Consider the following 15006-nt stretch of genomic DNA (forward strand, 5'->3'; position numbering starts at 1 on the left):
AAATACATCCATGCAAGCAAGACATGGCTATAAATATGTGAAACCCACTGTTATAACTGAGCTACAGCAGGTTTTCTTCAGCTGTCTTTCCAAGTATATTTTAAAATTCTAGAATTAAATACAAATCGCCTCTGTCTTTCAGCACAACCACACAAAGCTGAGGACAACTGAAGTTTGCCTGAATTTTATACTTGCAAGATGAAGCAAAGCTAAAATTGTAAAATTTCATGGCCTGCCAAACTTGGTCCATTACCAATATTGTATCAATGTATGAAGCACAGCTCAAAAAAGTCACTTATTTAACTAAGAAGCTTTCTGTTGGTCATTTTGAAATCAGTGTGAAATGCTTTCGCTTTAATGGGAAATTCCAGATCGCGTGGATTCCTATTGAAGAGCCCGGATTTCACCCATGAAAACAACTTTGGATTTGACCAAATAACAGTAAAAGTGACCTCAACTTTAGTTAATAAATAAAATAATGGAGTGGTACAATTTCACACAAAAAGAATTTAAATGAGCACTTATTATTTAGGTCCATTTGAAATCAAGCTTTTAACAAACAAGTTTAACCACCCACTCTTCAAACCACGTGCCCACACCCTGTGCGATGGCAGATAAACACCTGCGTAAGATAAGTGATTTTTGGATTTGAATTCATATCTTGTTTGTTCCTTTCTTCTCTCGTCTTCCCACTGGCATGGTCTGTAGAGACACACCAAGGGAGGAAGGCTGAGGAGGAGAGAAATAAAGAAGTCATTTGTAATATGAATGGACTTGCATTCCACATAGCGCGAGCTAGTGTGTCAAACTCGTCCATGACCCAGGTTTCACCTTTCCGCTCTGCCTCTCCACCCCGCCTTCACCTCCCAATGAACTTCCACTCGGTCTCTCTCTTTGACCTCAGCATGACCCCTGATAGTGTTATCAGCCCCTCTCTGAACAAACAGAGGGCCATGCTAGAGAGGAGCTGGGGCATAGGGGCAGGCGGGCGCTGGATTATCACTTCCTCTCATTCTTTTCAAAGAATGAATGATGGAGAGAAAGGGAAGGGGGGAAAAAAACATGATGTTGCACACTGATGTGTTGCTCTCGTTTCCCTCAAAGCCTCAGTGTCACCCCCGATTGTCTCTCCTCTTTGGGCCATTTGGTTAAGGGCTTATAACAGTTATTCCGACGGTCGTACTTGGTTGTTTGGAATGCGGCAGGAATATCTATTCTCGTTAATAACCTTGGGGTGTTGGGAATTGACTGCAGAGTTATTGTTTTTTTACCCTTAGGCTTGTTGCTCTTTCTGACAGGGTTCTGGAAAAACAAGGTTTTGATTTGCCACTTAACTGTTGCAATAAATCTAAAAATGCTCTGGTGGGAAGCTTGTTATGTAATGATCACCTATGTCCTATTAACCTAGTAGCAACCCACAACGGCTTGTGAATAACCAGTCGATGAAGTACAATCATTCATTACAACTTCATGAGGTCAATGCGAATGAGCTGCTAGAAGAAGGGAAACTAAGATCAGAGGATAACGATCTTAACCTCAAAGTCAATTGTTTTTTTGTTCTGTAGTCACTAATGCTAGTGTTTTGTTCTTTTTGTGCCATCACAGCCACTTATCACTTCATCCATGCCATCCCCTCTCACTCCTTTTCTCGTTAGTTCTCCGCTCACCTCGGTCTAACCCCTGGCTCTCTGCATTGTTTAGTGCATTCTAGAACTGGGCCGGCAGCCCCAAAGGCTCACGCAGGCCAAAGTCAGTTGAGCTTGAGCCTGAATAATGATAACATTGATAATATCCAGCACAGAAAGAGAGATCAGCTTAGTAAAGAAAGCAATAACGATAACCCTCACCTAAAACAATCCGAAAAAGAGGCCAATGTAAAACTTGTCCTACAGTAGATTCAGAAGGACCTACTCAGTTATCTGGCAGAGTAGCTTCAGGATACATCTTAATAAAACTCTACTAAACATGGGGTGAGTCACAATGGGCTGGTATGCAAGTTGTGATTTGAACTGGAGCAAATGGAGCTCAAGTGCATGGACGTAAATGTGAATGATGAGCAAATCCGATACAGATAGAGCAGCAGTAAACGCCTGCTGGGAGCAAATATATGCATATGAGATCTGAGAGAAAGATGGCAGCCAAAAAAAATTTAAATAAATCAAGACGATAATCAAAAAGGATAGCAAGTATCTTTGTTGGCCTCTTCAAATGACATGTAAACAGTTTTCTCTGATGCACTCAGCAAAAAGAATAAGAATGATCCTAGTTTAAAGGCCTAGCTCACCCAAAAATGAAAATTCAGTCAACAAATACTTTGTCATGTTCTTCCTAACCCATAAAACTTTCATTCATCTTTGAAGCACAAATGAAATTATTTTAAATGAAACCTGCTGAGAGATTTATCCCTCTATTGAAGTAAATTCCTCCAAAACTTTGATGCTTAAAGTATGAACATTGCTTAATTCAGGTTTAATTCACAATAATAAACTTCATTGTTGCTTTTGGAAGCTCAAACGTGCTTCTGTACCAGACAAGAACAAACCTAATTGGTTCTCACGTCATGCATGTTTGAGATTCTTTTTTATCACATTTGGCGTTCTCCATGTATGAGCATTAATCAATTTATAAGTGATAAAAATAATACATTTAAATGTTTCAAATAAACATTGTGTGTTTCAGCATTTTCAACAGAAGTAAAAAGAGATGCAAGAAAGAGGTGCAAAAAGTTTTGACGAGCAAATTTGTTGGATCTACGGCTAATAAAAATGGTGGAAAAAGTGGGCTTTATAGAATAAATAACAATGATGAACCTCAATCATTCTGTCCACCCCAAGTCAATTAACTAAGGGATTTCAAACACAAACATTTTAAGGTGCGTAGTTATTATCCATGCATTCTGATACGATCATCGCTTATGGTAATTTCTAGAGGTTTCTGTGGGAAATCTGCAAATGTTACTGAGAAAGGTCAGGAAAAGCATCCTATCTTAAAGCTGACCTGCACAGATAATGCACAGAGAAGTCTGAATCAAAAACACTTTGCTCAGCTATCTATGGTTGTGGATCATGTGAAAGCAGAAAGAGCAGCGGAAAGAAAAAAAAGTGGAAGGAGCAGCAACTAAAGCATCATTCAACATCAGTCAAAGTCCACCGGGAGGAAAATGATAAGCGGTATCTGGGTACTGGAAAAGAAAGGAAAAGTGGATCCCTGTTTCTAAAGCCATATGTAAGTCCACATAGCAGTAGCACACAGAGGTCAGAGGTTATCCATAGAGGTTATCTTGGCTTAGGCTCCATCTACGCTAAAGAGTCCGGCAACACAGCAAGCATGACACACTCAAACACAAATCTCAGTCTATACAAACATACATGCTCTTAACATCTGGGAAAGGTTCCTCATGTCAATCATCAAGGATTAACAATGTTGAACATGTGCTTTCTTTTCTGTCAAAAACACTTCCAAATGACAAAGTCCTAGAAGCACCAGTGCTGGAGATAACAGCAACTGTCAATCAAAATGAGAAAGAGTTTAGAGGGATGAATAAGAGAAAAAAAAACAAAAAATACAAATATTGCCAACAATCTTAAAGGTACAGCTCACTCAAAATTAAAATTCTGTTATTCATTATCATGTCGCTCCAAAGTTATGACTTACTTTCTTCTGTGGAAATAAGATAATTTGAAAAATCTCTTCCTTTTTTTTTTCTTTTTTTTGTTTTGTGACCAGACAATGACATTCTAATCTTGTTTTGACACCAATATTCTTCGGAAAATCTTGTGTTCTGCAGAAGCAAGCAAGTCATTTAAAAAACAACACAAGTTTGAGCAAACCATGACAGAATTTCCATTTTTGGATTAGCTACCCTTTAAGTGTTATAAACATGAATTTTGCTGCACATTATCATGTCGAAATAATGGCAGTGAAGTATGTCTACACAGAGGGTGTACCAAAAAGAGACTGTATGATTCAGAGTGAGTAGGGCATAGTGATGCTCTCATTCAAACATAATTCACCCAGCACTGAACTCTGAACAGAGGAAAATCTGAGTTTAAAAATGAACAATAACCGCTTACAATTGGTCCACTCTGCTAGGATGCTAGTGGGGCTGTGCCACAACTGAGTGGCTCATATAATTACATAAGAAGCAGAGACCTACATGATTAAGACCGGACAGAAATCTCAAGAAAGGCTTCAGAAGATTTTAGCAGAGCAGAATCTTCAGCCTGAAGTATTCTGACAGCCATAACTCAAACTTAAAACTAACACAGACCGCAAGATACAAAGATTTCATGAGATTAAGGTTACACCTTTTCAACTCAGTGACAATACTTAATTGATACACAGTTTCTCTTACTGGGTGTGTATAGAACAAGTCACTACAAGACACTGCTAATCTCTAACTGCAAAGTGAACTTTTACTGAGGAAACTCGAAGCATTTCCAAAAAGCATGAGGGAGGTTGGGGTCAGTGGGTGGTCAAGATGGCGATGGTTGCAGTGGCCGATACACTCTGCCTCTAAGCTGAACCCCGCTCGGGTCATTGTTCTGTTATCAGTCCTTTTTGCTCTGTTAGCAAGTCCCATCAGGGACAAGTGAAAACAGCTCTCTTCCTGAAACTGCAACGTCTGAGTAGCTGTAGTCTTGTGAAGACTTGGCCTCAAACTTGCCTTCCTGTCCTCTTCAGACAAGGAAGAGTTATCTCGGGGGTTATGGTGTGGTGAAGCGGTCACAGAGGCCTGAGAAAAGTGGCTAAATCCCACAGAATGTAAAACAGTCCCATTTCTGAAACATCTAAAGATTTCAAGTGGCTGTGTAAGTGAACCTTAGAGAAGCCTGGTTCGCTAAAATCTTAGTAAAATCGGATGACAAACTATGACAGAAGTATCAGGAAAAGTAATGCAAAAAAAATTCAAATATTAAATAAAAATATATAATTATAAATGTATAATATAGAAGAACTCTAAATATATATATATATATATATATATATATATATATATATATATATATATATATCACAAATAAATGAATAAATATATTTATTATTAACGTATTATGCTATATATTTTACATAAAAAGGTGCTACATAGTCTTTGGGTCACAGAACAGTTGATTTGGCACGTCCCTCTGTATACTCTCGGTGACCTTCCGGTTGACTTGTTTTGACACTTATTTTAATAGAGTTGCAAACTGTAATTCATAGACATTTGACAGCGTTTACGTTAGCCTACGGGAAGAGGTGGCCTCACTTTCAACTTCCTGTCCATTCAGAAAAGGGAGTTATTGGCAGGTCAAAATGACAGCAAAACAGTCACAAGCCCTCTCGGTCCAATTCAGGACAGATCAGCCAAGAATGAGTGTTAATGAATGAGCAATATATATGGACAAACAATAATGTCTTGCAGGTGGAGGATGAGCTCATTCTAACTGTCCATTTTATCCACACAAACCGTTTAAAAGAGTTGCTGGGTATAATTAATAACTGTTAGACTGAAAAACTTGGCACTGTCCTGGGGAAGACATGACCTCCCTTTTACCTTCCTGTGGATTCCGACAAGGTAGAAGTTATTGCTGGGGCAGCAGTGTGACAGAACGGTCAGAGCTAAGAGCCAGTAGCAAGAATCTAAAACAGTCTGCAATGTGCAAGGAGAGCCAAGAGGAACAAAAAAAAAAAGAATGAGGCCGAATTATTTACTAGAGAGTTTTAACATTTTTAAATACACACAGTCATACATAATGTACTGATCTATGTACAGTATGTCATCTAATGTACTCACGCGGACATAAATAACAGTTATTCTGAGGTAAATATATAAGAAAAAGAAATCATGAAGATGTATACAAAAGATTTGTGTCTTGACATTACAGGAAAAATCTAATAATGGAATATTGATCAAAAGTGACAGTAAAGACTTACATTCTTACCAAAGATTTGAATTTTGTACTATTCGTGAAATAAAGTATTGTGCTTTTCATTTCACACTTAAACTTAAAACGATAAGTGGATACTGTATGTATATACACACACAAAAATAATGCAATTTTTCATTAGGAATTTGGGATGAAAAAATGAATAAAAAATGAAGTTGAAATAACTTTTTAAAGGTCTGTCTTCAAAGGTTTTGGTAGTCATAGTCTTATGGAGAAAACATGGGATTTTTACTTCCGGAACTTGACTATTGTGCTCTATTCCAGAATGCACTAAAACAGGATGAAATGCTGTGGAATATTCAAATATGAAATGGAAACTCAAAACAGCTTTATTACCAGCCTGACGCACTGTGTCTTTTGTTGAGGCGTTTTCCAGAAATCATATTTGTGTCTCACATCTATAAGAAAAGATCCTTTTAGAGGCTTACAGGAAATGGACAAATCAGAAAGGCTCTTACAGCTGCTGTAAATGAAGATGGAATGTGGATCTGCGTGTGTTTGTGCATGTGGTGTGGTGACAGACAATAAACCAGCATTACAGAACTCCTACCCCTTTCACAGGGCATGAATAACGATAAAATCCGATAAAAGGCTTTTTTGGTGATGGCGTGGTGCTGTCTCTATGGATGTGAACTCTAACAGCCCTCATGATCAGGGTCACAAAAAGGCTACAGACGGAATACTGCTTACTCATGATCACCACAGCATGAAGACAAACTGATAAACAGCTGCCAAAAGAAAGGGAAAGAGAGAGTGCGATAGAGAAAAACAAAACAAAATGAAACTAAGGGTCAGGTCGGTGCTTGTTATCCCAATGGAATTCACCAAATCCTATTTACCTTATTTAATGACAAACAAATTGGCGTTTGTAAATGGCCTATGACACATTGTGCTTTCCGGTAAGAAGGTGATGAGGGTTGAGATGGAGGTTATTAAAGAGGCACGACCGGTAAAACAGCATCTCTGTCAAGCCTTTAAGCAGAAATTCACAGAGGGAGGAGGAAAACAAGAAAATAAGGAAAGAAAAATTGAGGAAAAAGAAACAGGGGGTAGAGAGCGGTATTATGCGAAAATAATACAAGGCTCTTTTTTCTGTACCCCGTGCTCTCCCATAAGGGCATAGCCCCTGGCATGGGACTGATCTGAATTAAACGGTGAAGGGGTACGGGGTGAGGGGCTCAGAACTTAGATCCTCACTGACTCCCTTACTGGACCAAAGCCAAGGTTACCGGAGGGTCAGCTCCCCCCTTCTCTCCCTCTCCCACTTTCCAGCATGAATAACATGCATAACACACACAGACTTACTGCTTTACCATACAAACCTCCCTAGGCCTGCCAATACTAACTGAGCCTGTGAGAGACAGACAGGGAGAAAGAGCGAGACAGATAGCACGTCAGGCTTATCGTCCACTGGCTCCGAGGGAATGTGAGCAGGGTCGGCCGGAGGCCACTCGACTGGCTCACCCCCTACTCACTTACTCTCTCTCCCTTGGACGGAAAGACTGGCGGAAGGCTGGAGAAAGTGATTACACCTGGTCTGGTTCTGGCTGTTAACTAGAGGAAGGTCAGCCAGCGTGCGCCAGGGACAGGATGAGTTCACTGTCCAAAACAACACATTCGTGTATCTTCCCATTCACTCCCCCGTACTCTTTCCTCATCACTTAGAGTTGTCAGCTGTGCGCTCTAAATAATACATTGAGTGCAGTTTGCAGATAGTATGAATTTACACCGCTATTTGTGCACATTAAAGAGATGAATATGCACAACAATGCAGCTATGTGCATGAAAGTACAGTTAAAAAAGATCCCAAGTGCATAAAAGAAAAGAAAATATTTTTTCCAGACATTGCTTGCAAAAGGTTAAGAAAAATGTTCTATACAGGTAGATAAGATATGTAGAAGTGATCCATCATGGACTGCTTATATTTCTTCAGATGTTCCAAATGTGTAAGTTGCTTTCCAACTTGTAATCTATCTATCTTTTGGAAAACACAACTTCTGAATAGCTGCAGGGTTTCACCAATTACTTAATATTTATTTCTTTATCAGTAATAATCAATAAAATACAATAATCACCAAAAAAACAATATTTATCAGTAATAATCAATAAAATAAAATAATCACCAAAAAAACAAATCTACATGTCTCTACCTGCAGTTAATAATTAAATCTTGGTATGGCATTTGCTCTTCAATTATGGTCAATTAATTATGGTCTCCTTTACGGCCAGATGTTCTACACACAGAAACATTGGGCACAAGAACATACAATCCAAACAGACTAAAATAGGGTTCCTACAGTGTAAGTTACCAGAACCAAGGGTCAGAACTGAGGGAAACCACAGATATGTGGGTTCCATAAATGACCCCTATTTCCACAAACACAAATACATTCTATTCTACGCACATGGAAAGTGGTGGAGCTCCAGTCCAGCTGCTGGACAACAGTAAAGTCCGTTTTGATCTGAAGTAGTTTACAAGTATTTTTAGAAGCGGTGCAACTTAAAGGGATAGTCATTTACTCACTCTCATGCCATTCCAAACTGGTATGACTTTCCATGGAACTCAATTGGAAGATATTTTGAAGAATTAAAACTTAAACTGTTTTTTTTTCCATACAATGAAAGTCAATGGGGACTAAAACATCCAGGCTTAAAAAAATAAAATAAATGTTCCAGGAACCTATACCATTCAACACAATCACTGTTTGTTCCTGGTTCAAATAAAAGCATTGATCAACACATGTATCACAATCAAATATGCCAACACAAACCTTAACCATCAACTATTGTCAAATCTCATTGGTTACTGCAGGTCAAGTAACCAAACATGTTGAAGTTTGTGTTGCCATATTAGATGTAGCCTAAATATACATGTGTAGACCAGTGTTTTGTTTTGATTCGAGAGCAAAGCAGCATTAAACTTGTTCATCATACAAAGTGATCTCGTCACTTCAGATATACCAATCAGTTTTATGGATTGATTTCAAGTGACTTAAATGTCCTCTTTGAACCCATAGACTGTAAAAGTGAAGAACCCTAAAGTAGGTGCAGCCGGCCATCGCCATCTTGACAGCTCATCGCCATGCATCACTCTCAGATAAGCGTAAATGGGCAAAGAGGGGATATGGGTGGAGCTGATTGCTGAAACCACTCCCACCTAGTGTGACAGTGGTGACAGCAGTGGCAATCCACCTGTCACTCAAGTGGCCACGCCCTTAATTATGCAGAACTTAAAGGCTTAATATAATTTAAATGGACGAGTCCTAAAAAAATTAACACCCCCTCACAGTTGTCATGAAGGGTAAAATAAATAGACTATATCCTAAGCTATATAGACAAAATCCACTTTTTGTACCAGGCTGTAAACATTATTTTTCTGCTGTAAACTTCTATGGAGGGTCTAAGGAATTGACTCCCTTTTGGAGTCAGTCTCTAGCGACTAGTCGATGAATTGCGGTTTAAGTCACTTCCATATTAGTTTCAAGAGAGAGACCGGAAGGTTTCCACTTGTTTGGACCTTGAAGAGTATGGATCCTGTTAACTTTTTAATATGCTGAAACACCCATATTTTATACATGAGAGAGAAATTTAGAAAAGGGTAAGCTGGAGAAGCAGGAATCAGTTGACAGTTCATGTTCATGCTGGAGTGAAAGAGAAATTGCATGTCAGTGCCATCCTCATAGGGCTGAATGGGACACTGCTGCAAAGAGAGATGTCAACCCCCTGCTCAGAGAATATCTGCTCCCACACTGACTCCATACAAGCAGGGCAGCTCATCTGTCTGACCCCTGGAGACCTGTGACAGTGCCTCAAACAAGCCTTTCACTGACACACACCAGCATGCCATTGAGAAGGAGCAGGGGGGATGGATTTAAGCGTGACACACTCACTGGGCATTGAGAGGAAGCAAATGGGGGACGATTAAACTGTGACACCTGTCACTGGCTTGTTTAGACAGACTATGAAGAAATGGCATGAGGAGGGCTCTGCCCGTGTCATTTCCTTTTCTTTCTCCTTCCTACATTTCCACTCCCCCTCATTAGTTTTCACTTATTTTCCATAAGCAAAGACAAGAAATCTAGGAGAGTTGGTTCGCTTGTACAATCTTCGTTCTTTCAAACTTCAACCTAATGACATCACTAAAAGAGAATGTAGGACAGGTCTTAAAATCATCCCCACGAAGGTGGGAAATGACCTTGGCAGATGGCAGATCAGTTCTATGGTTCACACCATCATTGAACTGTCAGTGGATAACAAGAAATTGATGGGAAATCGTATTAACTGTGAAATGGTAAGTATTTACTGAATAAATTAGTTAATTCTTATCTTAATTTGGGCCTTTCTATCTCGGTGTAGTGGAAAGACGACAGGAAATTGGATTTGCATCAGCTACACAAGCACCATAGCTTAATGTGTTTGATCACGTTTGCAAAATATTATGTCAGAGCTCACAATAGAAACAACATTTAAAGGGAGAGTTCATTCAATAAAATACATTTCTGTCATCATTTATTTCGTTCCCAACCTGAATGACTTTCTTTCTTCTGTGGATCATAAAATAATAGATTTAAAAATGCCAGATAGCAGACTGACACTTTACTGCAGTGATTCATCTCCCAAACGCACATGCTTGACAGGGAAATACCAAACAGCAATTTTGGAAACAGCTGGAAATCCCACATCTAGCGAGATTTCGGTTTCATTTTCCAAAGCAACATGTTTGCTCTTTAAGCTCATTCATCTCTTAGCCAGTATTTCCACTTCTTCAATAATGATCACATTATGCCTTGACATTCATGAATCTATGTTCAGTAGTGTTTAGTTTTCGTTTTGACTTTTCAAGCTGCGGGGTCACAACCTTTCGCTTTTACTTAACTAGAAACTGTTAGTTGTCATGTAAATCATGTCATGTATAGATACATTTTTCCCAAAAGCCTGCATGTTGGTACATGCTGAGCAGCAACTGCCTGAAACTAATGACACATTGATACTGTAAATTTTCCTTGAACGGGACACTCCCATTAATAATTTCTCTGAACCTACTCTGAACTTACTCCAATACCCCCAAAAATATGAGGAATACTTGGTCCCAAATAAAAAAAATAATAAATAAATAATGAGTTTACAAAAACTTATATTACACACTACAACAGGGAAGATACACTTCCATTAAAAATCTGGGGTCAGTATGTTTTTTTTTTTAATGTTTTTTTTTAATAAATTAATAGATTTATTCAGCAAGTTTGCAATACATTGATCAAAAGTGACCGTAAAGGCTTACACATTGTTATAACAGATTTCTATTTAAAATAAAAGCATTTTATTTTATTTATTTTAAACTTTCTATTCATCAAAGAATTCTTTGGAAATTATCACACTCAACAATATTAAGAAACACAACTGCTTTCAACATGTGTAATAAAAATACAAGTTTTATGAGCAGCAAACCAGCTTATTATAATGATTTTTAAAGGATAATGTGACACTGAACACTGGAGTAATTCAAACCTCAACAATACTTTAGACCCCGCAATATTTACATTTATATTATATATATTTTTATGTTCTTAAGAAAATTGATTATCAGCTACATAAATAAGGACTTCATCTTGACGTTTGAAAAGGAGAAAAAAAATTGCTCATTTTGTTAAGAGAAGTCTTTATAACGGAGGGAACATTCTCCAGATTCCCTGACTCTCCAGAGGAGGTTGCTGACTGAGAACTGGGAGCAAGCAGCAAATTTCCTGAAACCGCAGTGAACTCCTTTCAGAGGGTGGCTTTAACTTTCTGGCCTGCCAACATGTCCCCGCCTTGCACCCGTTTGCCGGAACAACATATTTTCACTATGGCCCACTAGTTTGTTTAACAATTACCAAACACACACACACAAATGAAGAAATATAAACATACTCCAAAATAACCCAGAGAGTATTAAATCATTGGAATGTGCAAGAACATTATAAGGATCACTTTTCAATCATTCGTTTCTGTACAAGCATCAAACCAGGCTTAAACCAACATAACCAACACTGACAGCTAAATTTCACCTCAGAGCACAGTGTTATCACAATCACAAGCGAAAAGTGATGACAGAGATAAAGAAAGGAGAAAATAAAGATAAAAATATATAAGAGGCTGAAAGATGAGGGAATCAGACACAGTCGCAGCTGGACATCTAGTTAGAATCATATGCTCACTTAGAAGTTGCCCAGAGAATTCAGAAGGACACAAGCATAAGCTTCTAATGGTGTCACTGGTGTTAGGCTTTCAACGCCAAGAACTAAGTGAAAGGAATGGAAGGGGTTAGAGAGGGGAAAAGCATTTTACATTGAATCCTTTTAACAACGTTCCAGGAATTCTAGGATAATGCCTGTGGACAGGCCACAGGAATGCTTAGCAGCCTCATGGTTCCCAAATTCACGGGACTAGGAAAAATGCCCCCCCCCACCCCTCACTCTTCTATGCAGTGCCCCAGAATGGGTCATGAAGGGTGGGGAGGACAGACATCACTCACTGCTTCAACCATCCCCCTCTGGCACAAGTGGATGCTGGAAACAAGGGCATACCATCTTAACCTCTGATATGCTCTGTGGCGTTTATGCACCTGTACCAGAGAACAAAATTGCTATGAGCGTATGCAGGGTCACGAACCAATCAGAACTGACTTGAGAATGCCTTTAAAAATTCCAATTCAGTTAAATAATTCATAATGAATACGAATGCAGAATTTTATTTTGAATCTAAGACAGCACAATTAGAATTGATCTAAATTCATATAACTAATTTAAACATCCTTTAAAGGGATAGTTCACCCAAAAATTTTAATTCTGTCATTAATTACTCACCCTCAAGTCTTCAGAACACAAATTAAGATATTTCTGATGCATTCTGAGAGCTCTTTGCCCCTCCCATAGAGAGCAAGGGTACTACCATGATCAAGGTCCAGAAACATAGTAAGGCAGAGTAAGACAGACAGACAGAATAACAGAACCATAGATCAACAATATAATGATTAAAAAAATAGATAGATCCATCAAAACTATCAAATCTAACAAAACTCTATTTAAATCACCTCTTCATACCAAATAACACTCCACATCCACCAAGGCCTGGCTGCTGGTTCTTTCCACCTCCATCCCTTGAAGCTGAGAGGAATTTGGGAAGGCAGAATATCTAGAGCAAGAGTTGAGGCATGCGGCAGCCCCGAGAACGTGCACTGCTGGGGTCCAGCCTCACCACAGAGGCCAGCAGGCCTCCCACACCAAGGCCAGCCAAGGGTTCCCATCACCACAAACCTTTCCTAATATAATCTACTAACATAAGACTGCAGCATGCCATTTATAATACCTACTTCAGATTCCTCAGTCTATTTATTATCTGTTGTTTTTTTCACTCTTCATATCTTTCTAAAACTTTGACCTCCACATTCTTCACATTTTGAAATTGAATGGTTTGGGAATGACACTCAGTCATGACTTAAAGGATGCCTTTTCTATTCTATATTGCTTCTAGCAACTCTTCTTACTTTTTCCTGTATGACATCTTGCTTCCTGACTACAAAATACCCCTACTTCCATTTGTATAATAATATGCATGAAGGTAGCTAGGCATTCTTCATGTGCTAATACTATGTTCATTTCGCTATGAGAGATGAACCCACTCAAATCTCAGCCATGGCATCAGAAAATTTCAGGTAAGCATTTCGGTTGAAGAATCAACTTTACTTGATAACCAAACTCAAACGTATTTAGCACTCTAAACAGGAGTATCCCCCATACTCCATCCATCCTTTTACACTTCACCATGTAAAGAGCTTTGAAGCGGTGTCAAGACGTTCTTCTTTTCTTTTTGTATTCTTGTCTTTTCAGATAGGAGAGTGAATCCAGGTTCCAGCCTCTCACCAAATCCCCTCCCAGAGCTTCCAGAACTTTTCGTTGTCTATCTCCATAAGGACTGACCCGCAGCCCCATCCCAGGACCTGGGAAACCAGGACACAAATGGGCCCTTCAGGTTGATTTATCGGGCGTATTCAGGGCCAGGCACGCAGGGGGACAGAACGGTTCTGATGTCTCTGATGACCAGAACAACTGCTTGAAAACCTCTTGAGAGAAGACTGCACTTCTACCAACTTCCATCGGATGCTATTAAAATTATAATGACAATAACAGTATTAACAATGAAAGATATCTTTGTAGAGAGTCATGCATCATGACAGCTCAAAAGCAAAACATGACATTAAAAAAAAAGCAAAATGGCTATTTTGTTCATTCTTTTCTTCAGCATCATCTTTCTTCCTCTCTTTAAAAAAACAAAAAAACAAAGCAAAACCACAGAAGCGCTTTCATGGCAAAGTCAGGTTAAAAAAAAATAAAACCAAATGGAAAACAAGTGGCACTGCATCATGATGGCAGGCGGGACAAAACAGAATTGTTTTAGTGGAAGAAAGAGCTATCCGTCACTGTCTGTCAGCTCATTCATCCAGTACTCCCTGAGCATCCAGCCCATCCGTCATCCCCTCTCAGTCTCTGACACCCGCCCAGGTTGGCCACTTCGGCAATGAAGGAGGGGGTCCCAAATATGGACCCTTATAACCTCACTATTATTGTTTCCCATTCTCTCTAGATCTCGGAATTGACAAACACACGCTGCATTCTTCTTACCAGCCTTTTTTCAGACTTTCATTTGATGAAAGCAAAATTGTTGCAAAAGATCAACTGTTCAATAAAGAACATTCTAAGATTTAGTTTGAAACTCGTTCATTCTGAATTTAAAGGGCCAAATAATGTGTTTTTAAAACCGTAACTAAACCAAACCAAAAAAGATGGTTTTAAGTGTGAGTTTTGTAGTTGCTGTTGTCTCCAAATCAGAGCATGGCTGATCCAAAACTAGGAGATCTGGTCATAACACCTGACAAAATGTCAAGTTGCTATGTTTTGCCTTTGTACGACAGAACAAATCCGATCTATAATTGTTTCTGGACAAAGATAATAATTTGCTGGAAAAAGACTCCCTGAAGCAGAACATATTCCCAAAACATTCATATTCTGTAGTATGCAGGTTAGGCTACAACAGATTG

General features: G+C 38.9%; 1 protein-coding gene across 6 annotated transcripts in view; it reads right to left on the reverse strand.

Annotated features, from left to right (window-relative positions):
- LOC113052084 (exocyst complex component 6B-like) overlaps positions 1 to 15006 on the reverse strand; it is an 84915-nt gene that overhangs the window by 6823 nt on the left and 63086 nt on the right. The gene's annotated exons all lie outside the window — the stretch shown is intronic.

The sequence above is a fragment of the Carassius auratus genome, chromosome 32, assembly GCF_003368295.1.
Source record: "Carassius auratus strain Wakin chromosome 32, ASM336829v1, whole genome shotgun sequence".
Taxonomy (NCBI): Eukaryota; Metazoa; Chordata; class Actinopteri; order Cypriniformes; family Cyprinidae; genus Carassius; species Carassius auratus.